Raw genomic sequence first — 5668 nt, 5'->3', positions numbered from 1 at the left:
CCCATAAGGCCCCCCCAACGCTTACCGGGGCCTCCGAAACCCCTTCCGGACACGCTGGTCATCACCTGGTACCCCCGGAACAATTCCAGACTCCAATACCCTTCGTCCAATATACCGATCTTCACCTCCGGACCATTCCGGAGCTCCTCGTCACGTCCGGGATCTCATCCGGGACTCTGAACAACCCTCGGTAACCACATACTATTTCCTATAACAACTCTAGCGTCACCGAACCTTAAGTGTGTAGACCCTACGGGGTCGGGAACCATGCAGACATGACCGAGACATCTCTCCGGCCAATAACCAACAGCGGGATCTGGATACCCATGTTGGCTCCCACATGTTCCACGATGATCTCATTGGATGAACCACAATGTCGAGGATTCAAGCAATCCCGTATACAATTCCCTTTGTCAATCGATACGTCACTTGCCAGAGATTCGATCGTCGGTATCCCAATACATCATTCAATCTCATTACCAGCAAGTCACTTTACTCATTCCGTAATGCATGATCCCGTGACTAACTACTTAGTCACATTGAGCTCATTATGATGATGCATTACCGAGTGGGCCCAGAGATACCTCTCCGTCACACGGAGTGACAAATCCCAGTCTCGATTTGTGCCAACCCAACAGACACTTTCGGAGATACCCGTAGTGCACCTTTATAGCCACCCAGTTACGTTGTGATGTTTGGCACACCCAAAGCATTCCTACAGTGTCCGGGAGTTGCACAATCTCATGGTCTAAGGGAATGATACTTGACATTAGAAAAGCTTTTAGCAAACGAACTACACGATCTTGTGCTATGCTTAGGATTGGGTCTTGTCCATCACATCATTCTCCTAATGATGTGATCCCGTTACCAATGACATCCAATGTCCATGGTCAGGAAACCATAACCATCTATTGATCAACGAGCTAGTCAACTAGAGGCTCACTAGGGACATGTTGTGGTCTATGTATTCACACATGTATTACGGTTTCCGGTTAATACAATTATAGCATGAACAATAGACAATTATCATGAACAAGGAAATATAATAATAACCATTTTATTATTGCCTCTAGGGAATATTTCCAACAGTCTCCCACTTGCACTAGAGTCAATAATCTAGTTCACATCACTATGTGATTGTAATGAATCCAACACCCATTGGGTTTGATCATATCTCGCTTGTGAGAGAGGTTATTAGTCAACGGGTCTGAATCTTTCAGATCCGTGTGTGCTTTACAAATCTCTATGTCATCTTGTAGATGTAGCTATACCACGCGCTATTTGAAGCTATTCCAAATAACTGTTCTACTATATGAATCCGGTTTACTACTCACAGTCATCCGGATTAGTGTTAAAGTTTGCATCGACGTAACCCTTTACGACGAACTCTTTTACCACCTCCATAATCGAGAAAAATTCCTTAGTACACTAAGGATAACTTTGAACGTTGTCCAGTGATCCATTCCTGGATCACTCTTGTACCCCTTGACTGACTCACGGCAAGGCACACTTCAGGTGCGGTACACAGCACAACATACTGTAGAGCCTACGCCTAAAGCATAGGGGATGACCTTCGTCCTTTCTCTCTCTTCTGTCGTGGTCAGGTCTTGAGTCTTACTCAATACTCACACCTTAGAGCCAAGAATTCCTTCTTTGCCGATCTATTTTGAACTCCTTCAAAATCTTCTCAAGGTATGTGTTCATTTGAAAGTACTATCAAGCGTTTTGATCTATCCTTATAGATCTTGATGCTCAATGTTCAAGTAGCTTAATCCAGGTTTTCCACTGAAAATCACTTTTCAAATAACCCTATATGCTTTCCAGAAATTCTACATCATTTCTGATCAACAATATGTCAACAACATATACTCATCAGAAATTCTATAGTGCTCCCATTCACTTCTTTGGAAATACAAGTTTCTCATAAACTTTGTATAAACCCAAAATATTTGATCATCTCATCAAAGCGTATATTCCAACTCCGAGATGCTTACTCCAGTCCTTAGAAGGATTGCTGGAGCTTTGCATACTTGTTAGCACCTTTCAGGATTGTCAAAACCTTCTGGTTGTATCACATACAACCTTTCCTCAAGAAAATCGTCGAGGAAACAATGTTTTGACATCCTATCTGCAAGATTTCATAAATAATGCAGTAACTGCTAATGTAATTCCAACAGACTCTTAGCATCGCTATGAGTGAGAAAGTCTCATCATAGTCAACTCCTTGAACTTGTCGGAAAACATCTTAACGACAAGTCGAGCTTTCTTAATGGTGATACTTACCATCATTGTCCGTCTTCCTTTTAAAATCCATCTGTACCCAACAGCCTTATGACCATCAAGTAGTTCTATCAAAGTCTATACTTTGTTTTCATACATGGATCCTCTCTCGGATTTTATGGCCTCGAGCCATTCTTTGGAATCCGGGCCCACCATTGCTTCTCCACAGCTCGTAGGTTCATTGTTGTCTAGCAACATGACCTCCAAGACAGGATTATCGTACCACTCTGAAGCAGTACGCGTCCTTGTCGACCTACGAGGTTTGGTAGTGACTTGATCCGAAGTTTCATGATCACTATCATTAGCTTCCACTTCAACTGGTATAGGAGCCACAGGAACAACTTCTTGTGCCCTGCTACAGATTGGTTGAAGTGATGGTTCAATAACCTCATCAAGTCTCTACCATCCTCCCACTCAATTCTTTCAAGAGAAACTTTTCCTCGAGAAAGGACCCGTTTCTAGAAACAATCACTTTTGCTTCCGGATCTGAAATAGGAGGTATACCCAACTGTTTTGGGTGTCCTATGAAGATGCATTTATCCGCTTTGGGTTTGAGCTTATCAAGCTAAAACTTTTCCACATAAGCTTCGCAGCCCCAAACTTTTAAGAAATGATAGCTTAGGTTTCTCTAAACCATATTTCATACGCTGTCATCTCAACGGAATTACGTGGTACCCTATTTGAAGTGAATGTGGTTGTCTCTAATGCCTAACCCATAAACGATAGTGGTAATTCGATAAGAGACATCTTGGTATGCACCATATCCAATAGGGTGCAGCTATGATGTTCGGACACACCATCACAATATGGTGTTCCAGGCGGTATTAGTTGTGAAACAATTTCCACAATGTCTTAATTGTATACCAAACTCATAACTCAGATACTCATCTCTATGATCATATCATAGACATTTTATCCTCTTGTCACGACGATCTTCAACTTCACTCTGAAATTACTTGAACCTTTCAATATTTCAGACTTGTGTTTCATCAAGTAAATATACTCAGCATCTACTCAAATCATCTATGAAGTAAGAACATAACGATATCCACTGTGTGCCTCAGCACTCATTGGACTGCACACATCAAAATGTATTACTTCCAACAAGTTGCTTTCTTGTTCCATCTTACTAAAAACGAGGTTTTTCAGTCATCTTGCCCATGTGGTATGATTTGCATGTCTCAAGTGATTCAAAATCAAGTGAGTCCAAATGATCCATCTGCATGGAGTTTCTTCATACGTACATACTAATAGACATGGTTCGCATGTCTCAAACTTTTTCAAAAAACGAGTGAGTCCAAAAGATCCATCAACATGGAGCTTCTTCATGCGTTTTATACCAATATGACTCTAATGGCAGTGTCACAAGTAGGTGGTACTATCATTACTATCTTATATCTTTTGGCATGAACATGTGTATCACTACGATCGAGATTCAATAAACCATTCATTTTAGGTGCAAGACCATTGAAGGTATTATTCAAATAAACAGAGTAACCATTATTCTCCTTAAATGAACAACCGTATTGCGATAAACATAATCCAATCATGTCTATGCTCAACGCAAACACCAAATAACAATTATTTAGGTTTAACACAAATCCCGATGGTAGAGGGAGCGTGCGATGTTTGATAACATCAATCTTGGAAACACTTCCAACACACATCGTCATCTCACCTTTAGCTAGTCTCCGTTTATTCCGTAGCTCTTTTATTTCGAGTTACTAACACTTAGCAACCGAACCGGTATCTTAATACCCTGTTGCTACTAGGAGTACTAGTAAAGTACACATTTAATACAATGTATATCCAATATACTTCTATCAACCTTGCCAGCCTTCTTATCTACCAAGTATCTAGGGTAGTTCTGCTTCAGTGACCGTTCCCTCATTACATAAGCACTTAGTCTCGGGTTTGGGTTCAACCCTGGGTTTCTTCACTAGAGCAGCAACTGATTTGTCGTCTCATGAAGTATCCCTTCTTGCCCTTGCCCTTCTTGAAACTAGTGGTTTTACTAACCATCAACAATTGATGCTCCTACTCGATTTCTACTTTCGCGCTGTCAAACATCGCGAATTGCTCAAGGATCATCACGTCTATCCCTGATATGTTATAGTTCATCATGAAGCTCTAATAGCTTGGTGGAAGTGACTATGGAGAACCATCACTATCTCATCTGGAAGATTAACTCCCACTCGATTCAAGTGATTGAAGTACTCAGACAATCTGAGCACATGCTCAATGTTTGAGCTTTTCTCCCTTAGTTTGCACGTTAAGAAACTTGTCGTAGGTCTCATACCTCTTGACGTGGGCACGAGCCTGAAATCCTAATTTCAGCTCTTGGAACATCTCATATGTTCTGCGACGTTTCAAAAAATGTCTTCGCTGCCTCAATTCTAAACCATTTAACATTACGCACTGAACTATCACGTAGTCATCAAAACGTGTATGTCAGATGTTCGCAACATCCACAAACGACGCTCGAGGTTCACCACACCGAGTGGTGCATTAAGGACATAAGCCTTCTATGCAGCAATGAGGACAATCCTCAGTATACGGACCCAGTCCGCATAATTGCTACTGTCAACTTTCAACTAAATTTTCTCTAGGAACATATCTTAAAACAGTAGAACTAAAGCGTAGGCTACGACATAATTTGCAAAGACCTTTTGACTATGTTCATGATAATTAAGTTCATCTGATTATTTAATGAACTCCCACTTAGATAGACATCCCTCTAGTCATCTAAGTGATACATGATCTGAGTCAACTAGGTCATGTCCGATCATCACGTGAGACGGACTAGTCATCATCGGTGAACATCTTCATGTTGATCGCATCTGCTATACGACTCATGTTCGACCTTTCGGTCTCTTGTGTTCCGAGGCCATGTCTGTACATGCTAGGCTCGTCAAGTCAACCTAAGTGTTTTGCATGTGTAAATCTGGCTTACACCCATTGTATGCGAACGTTAGAATCTATCACACCCGATCATCACGTGGTGCTTCGAAACAACGAACCTTCGCAATAGTGCACAGTTAGGGGGAACACTTTCTTGAAATTTTATGAGGGATCATCTTATTTATGCTACCGTCGTTCTAAGCAAATAAGATGTAAACTTGACAAACATCACATGCAAATCATATAGTGACATGATATGGCCAATATCATTTTGCTCCTTTTGATCTCCATCTTCGGGGCGCCATGATCATCATCGTCACCGGCATGACACCATGATCTCCATCATCGTGTCTTCATGAAGTTGTCTCACCAACTATTACTTCTACTACTATGGCTAACGGTTTAGCAATAAAGTAAAGTACTTACATGGCGTTATTCAATGACACGCAGGTCATACAATAAATTAAGACAACTCATATGGCTCCTG

This window comes from Triticum dicoccoides, chromosome 3B (assembly GCF_002162155.2).
Source record: "Triticum dicoccoides isolate Atlit2015 ecotype Zavitan chromosome 3B, WEW_v2.0, whole genome shotgun sequence".
In the NCBI taxonomy this organism is placed as follows: domain Eukaryota; kingdom Viridiplantae; phylum Streptophyta; class Magnoliopsida; order Poales; family Poaceae; genus Triticum; species Triticum dicoccoides.
Note: the sequence above shows the minus strand (reverse complement) of the source record.